The sequence below is a fragment of the Fundulus heteroclitus genome, chromosome 19 (assembly GCF_011125445.2).
Source record: "Fundulus heteroclitus isolate FHET01 chromosome 19, MU-UCD_Fhet_4.1, whole genome shotgun sequence".
Lineage (NCBI taxonomy): Eukaryota > Metazoa > Chordata > Actinopteri > Cyprinodontiformes > Fundulidae > Fundulus > Fundulus heteroclitus.
This window is the reverse complement of record NC_046379.1, coordinates 33,026,069-33,044,074: the sequence shown is the minus strand read 5'-3', so window position 1 is coordinate 33,044,074 and position 18,006 is coordinate 33,026,069.

Below are 18,006 nucleotides of genomic sequence, written 5' to 3'. Positions count from 1 at the left end.
TTTATGAAGAATCCCATAAAATCATCACTGCTAAGAGCTAAGGGAATGGATCCATCCATTCCCTTAGCTCTGACCCTGTGTAACTCTGACCCTGTGTAACTTTGGCAACTGTACTGAAGAGAAATCTAGGATTATTTTTGTTCTCCTCAATTATTGATGGAAAATATGCTGCTCTAACACTGCGAAGGGTCTTGTTATACAACAATAGACTGTTCCTCTTGGTGTGTAGAGCGCAATTTTCTCTCCAATTTCCTAACATTGTGCTTCAAGGAACACAGCTCTAAATTAAACCAGGGAGCCAGCTTCCTGTAAATAATAACCTTCTTTTTCAAGGGAGCTACATTGTCTAATGCAGAACGCAATGACATACCGTTTACAAAGACATCTATTTGTGAATTGGAAGAAACAACATTGCTGCTATCTGCAGGGTATTTCTGCAATATTGACGATATTAAGAGGGGGACAGACTCTTTAAAGTTTGATACAGCATTATCCGATAAAGATCTACTATAATGGAACCCTCTTTTGGGGGTGGAGAACTCAGTTAGATTAAACTCAAATATTATTAAAAAATTATCAGATAGGACAGGGTTGTGAGGAAATACTGTTAATTCTTCACAATCAATGCCATATGTCAGCACAAGGTCTAAAGTATGGAGCCAAGTGTGCGTCGGTTTATGCACATTTTGAGCAAAACCAATTGAATCTGGGATAGTTTTAAAGGCTACACTAAGGTTATCACATTCTGTGTCAACATGGATGTTAAAATCACCCACTATAATAGCCTTATCAGTATTTAACACCAAATCAGATAAGAAATCTGACAACTCATCCAAAAACTGAGTGTAAGGGCCTGGTGGACGATACAAAACAACAAACAGAAGAGGTTTTATTGCTTTGCAGTTTGGATGAGGGAAACTGAGGGTTAAATGTTCAAAAGAACTGTAGTTATTAATTGGCCTGGGACTAATTAATAAATCAGACTGAAAGATGGTTGCCACTCCTCCTCCTCTTCCCACAGATCTGGGAATGTGGAAATTTGAATAATTGGAGGGAGTTGACTCATTTATACTAACATAGTCCTCTTGTAGCCAGGTTTCTGTGAGACAAAACAAATCAATCTGTTTATCAGAAATCAATTCGTTAACTAACAAAGTCTTTGGAGGGAGAGACCTTATATTTAATAGACCACATTTAATTGTTTTATTTTTAGGTTCAAGGTGAACCGTATTGATTTTTATTAGGTTTTTATGATTTGTTCCTTTTAGATAAGTTTTTGATCTGTTAAGTTTTGGCCGTGGGAAAGACACCGTCTCAATAGGATAATGGATGGGTAATAGTACAGAAGCTGTAGAGAGGTGTGTTATACTGCGGCTCTGCTTCCTGGTCTGGACCCTGGGTTGTCAGCATTTAGGAGGACTAATAAATCCGGCCAGATTTCTAGAAAGAAGAGCTGCACCATCCAAAGTAGGATGGATGCCGTCTCTCCGGATCAGACCAGGTTTTCCCCAGAAAGTTCTCCAGTTATCAATATAGCCCACGTCGTTTTCAGGACACCACCTAGACAACCAGCGGTTGAATGATGACATGCGGCTAAACATGTCATCACTGGTCAAATCAGGCAGGGGACCAGAGAAAATTACGGAGTCCGACATTGCTTTAGCAAACTCACACACAGAAGCAACACCAACTTTAGTGACCTCCGATCGGCGTGATCGGGTGTCATTACCGCCAGCGTGAATAACAATCTTACTGTATTTACGCTTATCCTTAGCCAGCAGTTTTAGGTAAGATTCTATGTCGCCCGTTCTGGCCCCTGGCAGGCATTTAACTATGGTCCCTGGTGTCTCTAGTGCCACGTTTCTGACTATTGAGCACCCAATAATCAGGGTCGGCTTCTCATCGGGTGTGTCGCTGAGTGGGGAAAATTTGTTTGAAACGCAGACAGGTTGGTGGTGAACTGGGGGCTGAAATCTAGAGCTATGCTTCCTACGAACTGTCACCCAGCCGGCCTGCTTACCCGGCTGCTCGGGTGCTTCTGGAGGACCACTAAGTGAACTAACGCTAGGTCTATGTGGCTCCGCGCTAGCAGAAGGGCGGCTATCAGCTGGTCTTTCCATAGCACGGAGCCGGGACTCTAATTCTGACACCCTCGCCTCCAAAGCTACAAAAACACTACATTTATTACATGTACCATTATCACTAAAGGAGGCAGAGGAATAGCTTAACATCTGACACAGAGAGCAGGAGATAAGGGGAGACTTAGTCAGAGACGGAGAAGCTGAAGTAATGGTAGGAGAGGAAGCCATTGTGGAGCTAAAGCTAGGCTAGGCTAAAGCTAGGCTAGCGCCCTTCTACCACGCCAAGAGAGCAAACCGTGAAACACGAGGAGTTCCCAAGCGTGATGTACTGCAACAGAAAATGTTTTAAAAGTGCTTATGTGTTAGAAACAGATGTTACAGCAAAGAGATTAAAGATAAAAGCGAGAGAATCTGGAGCAACAAACTATGTCAAAGGGAAAAAATAAAATAAAGCCAGCTTCTTTGGGTAGCTTTCTCAATGTGCTTACGGGGAAAACTCTTATCATTTACAGAGAAACACTAGAAGTTCAAAAAACTAAAAGGGAAAAAATCATTGTTTTAAAGTTTCACCCTTGACCAATTTAGATTGAAAAGTTATACATGAATAAAGTATTACTACAGTAAATACACATGGTCAAAGGACCAGAAGGATATAAAAAAGTTGTAATATTGTAATAATAAGTCAATAATCTTTGTCATATCGGAAAAAACATAATTGTGCTCCTTGGGAGCGTTTTGCTTTTTTTTTTGTTTTGTTTTTCCTGTTATTTCTTTGTTTTTTTTTTCTTTTAGAGATGTTTTGAACAAAGTTTCAAAGGAAAGGGGAAGAATAGAAACCTTCCCAGGATCAGAAAAAAAGGGGAAAAAACATCACGTTAAAGTGACACTAAGGGGACCAGGGTTTTAACTGCATGCTATTAACACTCTTGTTTTCCCTGAGTTATTGCTTTCAGATTAAAGGGGATGCCACCTTTCTGCCAACAGAAGACTCTGAGAAGACAGTGCTAGCAGTGCGGTAAGGGTCATAATCAGATTTGGCCACTAAATTATACTTAGTTTTAACCAAGTTATGTCAGGAGATCTTCCAGCTGGCAAAGGTGGTGTCTTAAAAATGTTTGTTGCTTTCTGCTATTAACAATTCTATCTTTCTGCTTCTTTTTCTTTGCTAAGAAACCTGGTCAATATGATAGGAATGTGCTAACATAGAGATTTAGTCTCATTTTAGACATTCTCAGATGCGAGAGAATGCAGAAACAGTGCTGCAGTGCCATGGGGGGCTGATCCTTGGGACAAGGACTAAAGGTGATGTCATTGACTTCAGCCTGATCCAATTTTGAGTTTTATTTTGTCAGAGACAAAGTTTGATTTATTTTTTATCCTTTTGTTTCTTTTATGTTTGTCATGTTAGAGGGAACACTGTAGTTAAAATGTTTGTGACTGCTTTGCTGTAATTTCTTTTCAACCTATGGAGCGTTTTCTTTGGGAAAAAATGCTGGCAGAATTCATTCTGTTTACAGGCGTGAGGACTGGAGGATGGACTGTTGAAGGGAAGGAGAATGTTTGGCTGCTGATCTCAGACATTGGACTGAAAATGGACAATGAAGGACTATGACTGAGGCATCGGACAACCTTTGACAACAAACACAGATGAGTTCTGCAGACACGACTTCATGCATTTCACTTCAGATTTTGTGGTACACAATTAAAACAAAACACATTATGAAACACATTAGGATTATGTAAAGGTGAAAACTTTTAAAGAAGTAACCTGATGGGAATCATAGAGCAACTTAATAAATTAAGTGGGTATTATATCAACAGTTAAATAAATAAATTAATTAATTAGTTTTCACTATATAGGTAGAGTAATCTGAACTAAATAGCATTTCATTTAATAAACATCTTAGAGTAAGCTGATTTCTGCTACTCTGGCAGGCTTCAATAAAACGCAAAGAAAAGGTTACTGGCTAAAATGGGTAATGTTGCAATAAAATTAGCATAATGACATATCCGACTAACTAACATGGGTAAATTTAGGATTAAAGCATCAGTGTAAAATGGTTACAATATTTATGGAGATTTAATATCTTTCAACTAGAACACAAATAACTCAAAAGTCTTTTTAACCAGTAAAACATCCTAAGGGAAAAAACACACAACACTGAGTTTTAGCTAACTGTTAACCTGAGGGCTTTTAGATCAGGATAATTTAATGGTTATCGTCTTACATACAGAAAATAAGTAAGATTAATTTCATTAGATTAAATTATGGGGACATTTTGGATCTGGTCAGGATGGTTGGGTGGCTGTGATGATAAAAGGGTAACAGCTTGAAGGTGATATCAACGAATGTAGGTTTTCTCTGAGCAGCAAAGACATCCCACACTGGAACTCCTGTTGTGCAAAGAACATCTTGAACGGGACATAAGGTGAGATCCTTACAACGAGAGACGTTCCACACAGGGGGGTGTGGAGACCCCTGGGGCATGGCACCCAGGACAAGCTGCTGTGGACTTGACACAGCTGGTGGAACCAGTGGGACGACGAGGTAGTCCCACAGGTCACCTGACACCTAACACTGACTGTAAAGGTTATGGGTTTTCAGGGTTGCTGAAAACAGAAAGCTTCAGAGAACCTTAACCCTTCCTGACCAGGCACTCAGAATACATAGATCATAGATCAGATTGCAGAGGCCTAGACAAATAGGAACGCAGAGACGGGTTCATCCAAGAACGTCTTAATCAAAGTCCTTAAGCGTCAGTTAAATAAAAAATGGCAAATAATCACATGTATGGTTTACTTTATTTTAGGATTAATTTGGGAACTAATTCTGATTTGCTTAAGTAGCTTTAGTTGTTCAACAATGTTAGAACGTTTTCAAAAAGCTCCTGTTCTCTCCTGCTCACTGCTTTGTTTTGTAGAACCTGGCATCCTTGAACAGTAACAGCATGGTATAAATATTTTGTCTTTTCTGTGCAGAACAGCACCTCACTTAAAAAGAAGGAGAGAGAGAGGGAAAAGCTTTCACATGGAAAGGCTTTCTTTTTCTCAGTTGGGTTTTCAAAATAAATGGGAAATGACATGAAACTGTTACGATATTTTTCTGGGATGAACCCGGACACAGCACGCACACACAGAGTCAGTTCTTATGAGTGAGTTTTATTGAATGGTGTGGAAGATGGTTGATGAGACCAGAGTCTTTCAACAGACGGAGGTGTAGGGTGTAGAAGCTGGCCGGCAGGAGGCGTGTGGAGAGACTGACCGGGAGGAACTCTGGAGCCGAACACTGGAGAGCAGAACGACTGAGCCGTGCAGTGGAGAGCAGAACGTCTGAGCCGTGCAGTGGAGAGCAGAACGTCTGAGCCGTGCAGTGGAGAGCAGAACGTCTGAGCCGTGCAGTGGAAAGCTGAACATCAGAGCCGAGCACTGGAGAGCAGAGTATCAGAGCCGTGCAGTGGAGAGCTGAACGTCTGAGCCGTGCAGTGGAGAGCTGAACGTCTGAGCCGTGCAGTGGAAAGCTGAACATCAGAGCCATGCACTGGAGAAAACAAACTGACGAAAAGTCTATGTACTGACTGTAACAAAAACCAGGTAGAAAGGAGTCTTCAGGCTGACGGTAACAAAACAGAGCTGACAAGAATACTGGCAGAGAACAGAGCGGGAGTGAACGCTATGGACCGGCGACGGGAACAGAAAGAGGTGAGTCTTATAAATCGGTGGAAACAGGTGGAAGCTGTTGCGGGTTAATTGCAGCCTGCCAGGTGAAACCGATCAGGCTGCGCAGGAACAAGAGAGAGGGAGAGAGGCTCAGCATGCAGCCAATAAGCTGCATCCTGACAGAAACAAATATGAAGCATTCATGTTGATCTGTACTAAAAGTTCCAGCACTGCCCGGTTCCAACACGGGAACCCATTGGGTCCCACTTTACGAGTTTACAGAAATGGTTCCTCTGTGTTTTGTTCACATTTCCATATGATGGGTCATCTTGTTTTGTCTTGATGCTGACGACGCCATCATCAGGAAAAAAAAAAAAAAAAAGAGAGGAATGTTATAAGAATTATTATTCGGAAGTCACTATGGCCTCACACCTCTCGGACAGAGGAGGCCTGGAGACAAGATGTCTGTGTATAAGATCCACTGTTTGCCGAGTGCAAGGCTGAATGCTGCGTAGAATGATTATTGTCTATGATAGACTGTCTTTGTTATGTCTCAAACCAAGGCCACGGTGCAGTATTAGGGGATGCCCAAAAAGCGAGGCAGGCAGAGACAGGGCAGACAGAGACTGCAGCGGGACCGCGGGGTGCGATTACTTACCATCTATGTGAATCTCTGCTCTGTTTCTCAATAAAAGTGCTGGAACGTCATTACCACCGTCTCGTCATTTAGTAAAGATGGGAACTCAGTTACTATTGTTTAGAATTTCACCCAAAACTCCCATAACAGTGAGGCAAGGCAAGGATCGGGTAAGGATGACGTGAGGACACTCTGAGAGGACAACTGCAGAAGATCCGGCGGTGAGGAGCTGACTGGAGTGAGTTTATATAGGGAGGCTTGCAGGTGGAAACAGTCCAGGATGATTAGAGGCTGAGAGGTGTAGGCGATTAGGAGAGTGGAATCGGGGCTGCATGTGAGGTGGAAGGTGCTGGAACTGTCCAGGGTGAAGTGAGTGAAACTGAACCCTGACATTTATTACAATTAGAATTGCTTCCAATTGGAGACAAAAACACTTACAAGTTTCATACCACCTCATTTTGTATATTTACCCGACATCCTACCCCATGGTGCTGCAAGTGATTTGTCTGCTCTTATATTCCTAATCACATGTTTTAATAGATTGTGTAGGGAGGGAGGGGGGTTTCCTGGACAGTCTTCAGGCGCCCATCTCCCCAAAAACATAGGAAATCTATTATTGCCTGCTAGCTACAAAAAACAATCGTAATTTATAGCTCAGGTCTGGTTTTAGAAGTTTAACCAAGAAAACATTAAGAACCATAAAACATCCTGACTTCGTACCTGGTCTCTGCTTGAACAGATCTACTGTTTTCAAGTGGGTCAGCAAACAAACCCACCTTCAGTAAAATCCAAGACACAGTTTAGGGATTAAAAGGTAACTCTTATTGTTTTTCATAAAAATGCCTGATTAATACAACAACTAATCATATATTTCCATAACATTACAAAGGTTTTCAGATTAAATGATCACTTATTATATTTATTTTTTGTGTTTTACACTTTGTTTTTGCTATCTTAGAAACAAAACACTTTTGGGTATATTTATCCCAAGAAGACCACATGAGCTTAAGTACGATATTGCACATGCATGCAATAAGTAAAAAACGAGAAGCAATAGAGCTGAGTGAGTTAGCAATGCCCAGCGGAGGTGCAAAACGAAATAGGTTAAGTAACCCTGACCCTGTAGATCAGGTAGGTCTTTGATCACGTGAGCCACTTTACTGCAAGGCATTGCCAGACAGTCTACTGGCTCTTCCAGTAGCTGTGTCAATCGTCACCATCTTAGAAAAAAATATATTCAGGCTGAAAAGGACTAAGTAAACACTATCAGGATGAACACGTGCCATATATTGTTTTAGTTGAAGAATGAATGAGTCTTTCATGTTTTCTTTTTATGGTCAAAATATGTGACTGGGCCCCTTTAATATTTCCAAGCTCGCAAGACAATATTTAAAATATTATTTTTTATGTGGTTTTAGTGTTGTTTTCTCACCAAATTAAGGCTGTTAACAAATATTTTAACCATGTTGTATTTTATAAGGCAAACACTGTCAAACACAAACTACATCCCACAAAAACACACCATTAACCACATCTCTGTGTGAAACAACACGAAGACGAGCTCTCACTTCTCTGCAGGACAAGCTGGGATCACAGTGTGTGCATGTGTGTGACTATGTATGCTCTTATCACCTCAGCCTCATACACACTGCACCTCGGGGCTGACACATACACACACGTACACAAAGATACACACAGTGAGAGCACAGATGGCCTCACATTCTTCTCTGCTGCCAAACAGATGGACCTGCCTGGATTCATTCATCAATGAACACACACATACATACAACACACAAGCATGTTGTGATTTACTTCTGCACATAGAAATCTCCTTATTAACTGCAGTTTGTCAAGAGTTTTGTATAAAATCACATACACATTTGTGCATACACTGGTTCATACACACGGTGGCTGTTGTCCAATGCTTATTTCCCTCAGCCTGTCCTAACACACACAGTGATCGTGGCTGCTATCCAATCACCGTGCCCTCAGTTTGTCTCTGTGAGTCTGAGATGTGAAGTCTAATTACCAGAACAGCATCAATATTGATGAGGGCCATTTTATTCCATCAATTCCCAGCCCTGCTCTTAAATTCACTTAAGTTTGACTTCATGTTTGTGAACACCAACAGGATCAAAGGTCAATGTGGGGCCACTGTACAAGTTTTTACCAAGAATAGCTCTGTGCTCAAATGAGGTTTAGATGTCATACCAGTATAAAGTGAAGCCTCTCTCCATCATCTTACTCTACAGTACTTATACAGACAGACAGACTTTATTTACTATATTAAATTGTAATGTTTGTATATGGTGGGAAATCAAAATTTAAGCCAAGAACACTCAAGTTCAGTTTATCCTTAAAAAGGTTTATTTATAATGATGAAGATGACAGGCAGGCAGAAATGACTGGTGATAATAGGATATGATCAAAGCAGGCGGACTAGGTGATCTAGGCAGGGACAGACTTGGAGAGAACAGGTCCACAGGAACAGCAGGTGGGGAAACACGAACACGAAAAAGCACATGCAGGCAGCATGAAGAGGAGACGTTTCAGCATTGAGAAGTTAGTGAGACAGGTATAAATAGGCAGTAAACCAGGTGGGATGACTTTAGGATGATTAATGTGAGCAGATGTTGCTCATTATGGAAAATGAATAGAGGCAGACATGGTTATGTAAATGGGAGGGATGAATCAGTCCTAAAACACAAACAAAGAAACCCAAATCATGACAGTCCCCTCCTCTAGGGCACATCCTAGATGCCCCCTAAAAAAGCCCAACCAAAACCAAAAACAACCCAGACAGGGCGGGTGGAGGGGGCCTCGGAAGAAGGGCAAAAGTCCCCAAAAAAGGAAAAAAGAACCCAACAGGGTTAACCGAGAGTTCAGGTGGAGGTCCCAGAAAACGTCTCAGCTGTAGCAAGATCTCTGGAGGTGTACCTTGGTGTGGCAGGGTCTCTGACGATCAGCCCGGAGGCGGACTTCAGTGGAGCAGGATCTCAGCTGCAGACTTGGCCCGGAGCTGAGTGGCAGACATAGCTTGGCACAGGGCGACAGGTTGGCTTGGTGCTAGGCGACAGGCCTGGCTTGTGTTGAGGAAAATAAATATCTTATTTGTATTTGTATGGGAGTGCTGATGAATGCATGAGTTTTGACTGTCTCCCCCTTTGAGGGTAAGATAAACATTATATGAGTTTTATGGCAGGGGGGTAGGTCATTTGGTTTGATCCTTGGCAGAGTAGAACAGCCGCTTTGTTTTAAGAACAGATCACCCTCCTCCCAAGCATGGGAGGGACGCAGCCTTTAAAAGATGTATTCCGACTAGGGAAAGGCAGACAGAAATATTTTACATCGCCAGGATGTCAGCTTGTAATGAAAACAACAAAATGGTAATGTAAACTTTTTGTCTCCATTAGGAATTCCTAATGAATTGAATATGCATATTACAATGTTTACCTCTGATCAATTCTTTTCTCATTTACTGTCAAATCTTAAACCAGGCTAAAAATGGGCCTTCAGAGCTAAGCAGGATTAGGCCAGTACTTTTAAATTAACAAAAGTTAAACAGGTTCTTCACCCGGTTTGACTCCCCTCACACTGTCCCCTCCCTGCCCTCAACTCTCCCACGTCTAAAACCCCCAGCCCACCAGCGTGTGCTCCCATTGGAATTCCAATTGTAATAAATACATATATTTATATTTATATATTTTAAGTGTTTTGTCTCTGATAATTGTTTTCTCCGAACCGGGTGAGATGGGCTGTAGTGAATGAACAGGAAGAACTAGAGCCCATCTTATCAGTATCTACCAGGCAGTGATGGAGTCAAGGCCGGTTCTTCCGAGACCAAGACCAAGACTGGGCCCTCTGAAACCAGGGCCAAGATCAGGCCCTCCGAGGCCAAGGCCAGGACTAAGACTGTGCTCCATGAGGCCAAAGCCAAGGCTGAATCTTTACAAGTATGCTCCATTCAGACAAAATGCTATTTGAGCATCATAAAAAACATACAACGCCTCAACTTGGATGCTTTTGGACATAAAGGTCGATCAGAGTGTTTAGGTTATGAAAAAATTACTCCCGTTGGGAGGAAGTACCCTGTTCTTTTCCTTTGCCGGACTCTTTGTAAAATTGCGGATGGAAATGAGAGAGTGGCTTGGCTTTATTTACTGAATAAAGCAAGAGAATCTCATCGTTGGACACCTCTGCACCTTGTCTGGATTAACCAGATAATTCAGAGGTGGTTTAATTTTTATGAGTTTCACCACCTACTGCAAGAGCTGCACGTGCATGAGGGTCACTTTCAGTGCTATTTACATCTCACCTAAGCCCAGTTTGACAACCTGCTGACTGGCATCAGTGCTCACATCTCCAGCCAGGAAAACTACAGGCACCCCATTTCAGCTAAAGAGCATCTGTCCCCCTCTTTCAGGTTAGTGGGCATCATTCAGCAGGCTTCATGTTAACATTTATCAGTGATAAGAAGTAAAAATATTTTTTCCTGTCCAAAAATCTTCCAATATGTCTGCGATGGCTGCAGTTACAGCCACACAGATGTGGTAACAAATATCATTTATGTAATTTAGTTTCTTTTTCATATAGGGTTTCATTTACAGAGGTATTTAATTATTTGGAATTTATTTATCACCATTACACTGTATTTTAAAATTAGTGTGCACATTTTGGTTTGCCCTGTTTTGTTAGGACTCTGTTTAATTTATATTCTGTTTGAGTTTTTCAGTTGCCGTAGTCCCTTAGCTGAGGAATCAGCAGGTGGCCAAGAGGCGGAACTGATTTGGACCATACCACATCGATGCTATGGAGGAAAATGGGGTTTTGCTTCATTTAGTTTAGTTAGGTTTGTGTGTGTTTTGCCCTATATGTTTCTTTTGTGGACTGATCAGCCACTATTTAAGTCCCCCTTTGTCTTGGGAGGTCAGTTTGTTTGAGTTAGTTCTGTTCTGTTACTGGCTATGTTGAGTAGTTTTGTTCCTTTGACGTCTTTTCTGGATCCATTTTTGTACTTGTTACATTTTATCTTTTTTGGGTGAAATAAAAGAACCCTGTTTTTGGTCATACACCTGTGCCTGACTGTCCTTACTGCTCAGTCCATAACAATGTCACATAATGGAGTCTCTCTGATTGTAATGTAAATCTGATTCCCTTGATGCTCAAAAAGCGATTGGTCTGATTGCAGGATTACTTATATTTTGGGACACTGTTTGTCTTTTCAACAATAAAAAAGCCCCAACAAAAATAAATAATTTACAGCACAAAATGTAGAATTAGAAAAGATCCATTCCTCACCTAAAACTATTTCTGGGTATTAAATAATCATCAACAAAACAAAATTTATAAGGATGTTTGTAACCTGGTGCAACATTTGTAATGATGGTCAGGGAGGAGTTTTCTAGTTATCTTATTGTTTGAATGCCTGGTCCTTTGTCTAGGACACAGTAGAATTCTTCTCTGTAAAAACCCAGAGCTGATTCAGATGTAAACTTAGTAGCTTCAATACTTTGGTAGTTGCAAGTTTTTAATGTGTTCACTTAATGTGAATTAAGTTATGGTCTTATTTAGTCATGTGATGTTTTTATTTTTTATGTTTTTAGCTTTGAATTATTGTTGTAATGTGTCATTTTAGTCCGCAGAACATTAACCAACAACTGTTGTTTTTAAAAGTGCTGTGAATACACTTAATTCTTTTAAACTACCGCACCCAGGAGTTTAACAGGGTCAATTTGTAGACCCTAAAGGTAGTCTTCATAATCCGCCTCAGTTCCTTCCTTTGGCCTCCAACCAGGCAGGGTCACCTTCTTGAAAAGGAATGATACATAATAAACAATCTAACATTCAATCATGGCAAGAAATATAGTGTCAGGATTTTGTCGTGGATGAACCCGGTTACAGCACGCACACACAGAGCTGAGTTTAAGAGAGTTTATTGAAAGAAGTGGATGATGAAGGCAAGTGAAACCAGAGTTTGTTACCAGGCGGAGATGAAGGATGCAGGAGCTGACTGGCAGGTGAGAGAGTACACAGCTTCTCTTAGACGGATAGCAGAGTCCACAGCTTCACAGAGACGGGTAACAGAGTCCACAGCTTCTCAGAGACGGGGAGCAGAGGTAACGGCTTCTCAGAGACAGCTAGCAGAGTCCACAGCTCTTCAGGGAAGGGTAATAGAGTCCACAGCTTCTCAGAGACGGCTAGCAGAGTTAACAGCTTCTGAGAGACGGCTAGCAGAGTCCACAGCTCTTCAGGGACGGGTAACAGAGTCCAAAGCTTCACAGAGATGGGTAGCAGAGTTAACAGCTTCTCAGAGATGGCACAAAACACAAAAAGACAAAAACTGATCAAACCAGGGTGAACCAAAATAAAGAGCATCCAACAGATGCCAGCTGAACAACAAGGGCAAACAGGCAAGATTGGCAACCAACGCCACAGGGCAAAACAGGCAAGATTGGCGATCAACGCAACAGGGCAAAACGGGCAAGATTGGCGATCAACGCCACAGGACAAAATAGGCAAGATTGGCGATCAACGCAACAGGGCAAAACGGGCAAGATTGGCGATCAACGCCACAGGACAAAATAGGCAAGATAGGTGACTAATGCCACAGAGCAAAACAGGCAAGATAGGCGACTAACGGCACAGGCGTGAGGGAAGAGAATGCCGGGGCGTGAGGGAAACGCCGGGGCGCAAGGGAAATGGATGCCGGGGCAATAGGGAAACGCCAGGGCGCGAGGGAAGAGAACGGCGGGGTGTGAGGGAAATGCCGGGGCGCAAGGAAAGAGATCGCCGGGGTGAGGGAAATGCCGGGGCGCAAGGAAAGAGATCGCCGGGGCATGAGGGAAACGCCGGGGCGCGCGGAAAACTGGAACATCTAAAACTTCAGGAAACAGGAACAAAGGGCGTCCTAACATGCCAGGAGACAAGAACGGAGGGCGTCCTAACAGGGCGGGGAACAAGAACGGAGGGCGTCCTAACACACCGGGGAACAAGAACGGAGAACGTCCTACCATGCCGGGGAACAAGAACGGAGAGCGTCCTAACATGCCGGGGAACAGGAACGGAGGACGTTCTAACACGCCGGGGAACAGGAACGGAGGACGTTCTAACACGCCGGGGAACAGGAACGGAGGGTGTCCTAACACGCCGAGGAACAGGAATTTTTCCACTTTCTGACATGATGACGGATAACTCCCCCTGGGCCAGTATTCCAGCCCACATAACTCCACCAAGGACATCATGTGCCCCCAGTAGTAGCACCATACAGGAAGTGACACATGTAGATGTCATAACCCCTCTAGGATGTAGGGTCCTCCCCACAATCGATGACGTCACAGAGATCAAATTGGAAAGTTACCAAACTACCTAGGGTGTAGTTTAACTCTAAACCTCCATAATATTTGATACAGGGATCAGAAGATGTCTTCCAGGGAGAAGCGTCACGCTTTGCTCTATGCTCAATCGGCACAGAAGTAACCACGTGGGAGGTTGTGTTATCATAGTTAACTTGATCAGCACAGATTAAACCTGAAATAACAAAAATTTAAATCAAACCGAACAGACCTCCCATGAGTGTTTTGCTGCTGCACAACAACATTCTTACTCCTCAATGTCTTCTCCAATGTCCCTCAAACTTTCCGATTTGTCTGAGGTTCCTCTCCAAGATGGGGTGGCCTCTCTACAGTGTGATTTGTGCCAAGATCTGTGTACCTTGGTCTGAGCTTCATCAAGCCAGACCTTCAAACTGTAAGTGGTTGAGCTTACCACCTTAAAAGGTCCAATCCACCTGGGATCTTTCCAAGATCTGTGGAACACATTTCTGTAAATCCACTCTCCTAGGGCAATCTGCTCCGGAGCCTCTCCTTTTGGTTCTCTAGTCAGGGCTTCCTGTATGTTGTGAGACAAAAACTTCACAGCAGACTGCAACTGTTGGACATAATGCGTTAGTTCCTCCCTCTGTGAATCCAGACTAGGCTGACAGCCGGGCTGGATGGAGGAAGTGAAAGGGCAGGGCATAGTCATTCCTGTCAAAAGTTCATGGGGAGACAATCCCATGCGATCAGTCGGTGATGATCTAATTTAGAACATCACCCACATCACAACTTTCATACTGAGCCTGCTTCTGCTGGAGGTTTTTCCTTCCCGCTAATGGGTGGTTTTTCTTTCCACTGTCACTTCATGCTTGCTCATGAGGGATTGGTGCAAAGCCATGGACAATGCAGACGACTCTCCCTGTAGCTCTACACTTCTCCAGGAGTGAATGCTGCTTGTTGGGACTTTGAAGCAATCAACTGGTTCCCTTATATAGGAATTTTTTTACCAATCTGTATAATATGATTGATTTTGACTTTGTAAAGTGCCTCGAGATGACATGTTTCATGAATTGGCGCTATATAAATAAAATTGAATTGAATTGAATCACCAAGGGCAGCACTGCCAGCCATGTCATCCCATTATCAGCACAAATCTTAGCCAAATGATCTTTGACTGTGCGATTGGTCCTCTCAACAAGCCCTTGAGAGGCTGGATGATACAATGACCCAAACTTCTGTTTGATCCCAAAGTACTTGTACACTTGTTTTAAGGAGTCTGATGTGAAATGTGTTCCGTTATCTGAACGAATGCAAAATGGAACACCATAACGTGGGATCAGGTCATTAATTAGCCAATTAATGACTTCTCGTGCAGATTCTGTTTTGGTGGGAGTAGTGAAAGTGTCAACACAAACAAGCAAATATCTACATCCTTTCACCCTGTTGTCTTTTCCCATGTCCACAAAATCAATAACAACCTCCTGCCAAGGTTTGCTGGGGATCGGAAAAGCACCCATTCCAACTTTCAATGTTAGTTTTGGGTTATAATGGGGCAAGTATTTACAAAATATTTACAAACATTAGTGAGGAAAGGGTGCCACCATATCTGACCTATCAGTCCAAACATCTTGTGACTGGACTGGTGGCCCCTATGATCTGCTTCTTCACAAAGAAGCAACAAAAGCGCTGAGGAGGCCAAAAGTCTCTCATCATGTGACCTCCACACACCAGTTTCTTTATCCTGTGTTGCGCCCATTTCGATCCATGCCTTTCTCACTTCAGTTGCTGCAGCTTTTTGCATGTCAATGACCTCCAATGCCCCATAACGGGAGACTGAACCAGCTGTGTTGTAGCTTTTACGGTTTTCTTATAACCTGCCACTGCTTTTGTGGCCGCATCAGTAGCGTTGTTCCCCATAACTATTTTAGAAGTCCCAGAATGATGACCCACGCACTTAACGACGGCTCCCCGGTCAGGTTTTGCCAAGGCTTCTTTCAAGCGCAGCATGTAATCGATGTGTTTAACAGGTTTACCCGCCGTGGTTAAAAAATCTGTTCTTAACCAATGTTTTAAGTCAACATGCATTGTTCTACTGCGTAGGCCAAACAAGTGTAGATGTTTAGTTTTTTACCTTCATGCAGAACATAAGCTTGGATCACAGCGATTATTTCCGCCACAGATGGGATGACTTTGGCTTCCAAGATGTGCCATGAGTCACCAGCGACAGGGTTGAGGTCAGCAGAGTTTCAGACAACAGCATAAGAGGCAACAATACCCCCTGGTGGGGTAGAGTGGCTGTGTACATCCGTAAAAATGTCAATGGTGCCTGAAACGGGTTCTATCAAAAAGGAAGGGAAGATGTTAATTTCATCCCTTACCAGTGCTTTGCAGACGCCCGTACGTTGCTTGCCTAATGTGAACCTGCTGCTAGAAATATAGCTGACAACAGCGTGGTTAGTGTGAACCCTGACACCCTGGCCACGAGTGATGTGAGATGTTCCCTTTAATTCTTTAGCGATTGCACACAGAGCCATGGTGCATGTTGGATGTCCCTTTTCCACTGGTTCCAACTTAGTGCTATAACGACATAGTACCAGGTTGCCACAAAACCGATGAAACAAAACCATTTTCCTCCTACACATCAAGCTCAAACATCTTTGTTAAATTAGGGGATGCCAAATCTGAAGCCTCATTCAGGTACTGTTTCAGAAAAATTAATGCCTGTTCTGCCTCATTTGTCCAAAATAATGGTGCTTTCAGATGACCGTGTCCTGCTTCTGTGAGTTTCCGCATGGGGGCTACAAGTGCAGTGTAGTAAGGAACATAGTTCTTAGTGCTGTAGTGTGCCATGCCCAAAAAGGACATCATCTCACGTACCGTGTGCGGCTTTGGATGGGCGAGGATACTCTGTTTGTGACTGTCTGTGATCCCCACACCAGCGGCTGTGATAATTCTTCCAAGAAAAATGACCCTGGCACAGCAACACTGCAACTTTTCTCTACAAACCTTGAACCCATTAGAACAGGGGTCACCAACATGGGGTTGGGGTTGTCAGGGCAACGAAAGCTGACAGAGAGTCTAGTGTGGGATTGGCCATTTGGGCACATCAAAAGGCAGGATGTTGGGGAGATAGATGCCTAGAGATATATGCCTCTAACACCGGGGTAGGCGCGGTTTTGTCTCAACTATCAGATTCAGATAACAAACTCCATCCTTGTGCTTTCTTTTCGCAATGCCTATCCCCAGCAGAGCGTAATTACGATGTTGGTTATCGTGAGCTGTTAGCTATTAAGTTGGCTTTAGAGGAGTTGCGGCATTGGCTTGAGGGATCCGAGCAGCCCATCATTATATGGACCACAAGAACCTCTCATATCTACAGTCTGCTCGTTGTCTCAACTCTCGTCAAGCCCGCTGGTCACTGTTCTTTTCAAGATTCAATCTCTCAATAACCTACAGGCCCGGATCTAGAAACATCAAACCCTTTGCCCTCTCTCGCCAGTTTTCTCCTCATGAACAGGAAAGGGAGCCGGAACTGATACTACCTCCCTCATGTTCTGTTGGGGCTTTGCAGTGGGACTTAGAGTACAGGATCAACCAGGCCCTACGGCTAGACCCTGACTTTGTGTTTAATGAAATGTTTATTTCAGGATCGGGAGAGATCGGCAAACACAAATAAGGACTCAAACACTGTTTCTGTTAGAATATAAGGCAAACATTTATTAATCCCCACAGAACACAGCAACACAAAACAGCAAGCACTTCGCACAAGCAAAGTAGCAAGCACTTAAAGCCTGGCAAGCTTTCAAACAGGCGTGTTGTTCCATCTCTTACCATGGTTAGGACTGGGAAGTCGATCAGTCCGGTTAGAGAGCAATCCACGCGGCCGGGCGTCCATACAACCCACGGCTGATTTCAACGACTGAGGGCGTTGAAGACAAAACCAAAATTAGGTTTTGTCAAAGACAAAACCTAATTTTGGAAAAACCATCCCCAAGGTCTATTTTCATCAGCAAAGTTATCCTTTCCATCCCACTCCACTTTTTGATTATAATCTTCAAACATTACATAAGGTTAACACTATAATAACAATTATAAGCAAAAGCAAAGGAGCTACTACATAGTTTCGAGTAGTAACAGACATTCCATTAAAAATGTCCCACCAATGATGTGCAGATGATTGCTCTATTAATTTAGCCGCATGCAAAACCTTGCCTTGGGCCATAAATGTAGACACCTTTAAGCTGGAAATGTTGGACCTGTGTGATTTAACTAAGCAATTTAGTTCCGTAGACTGATTCAATGCGCATTTGAACCAATC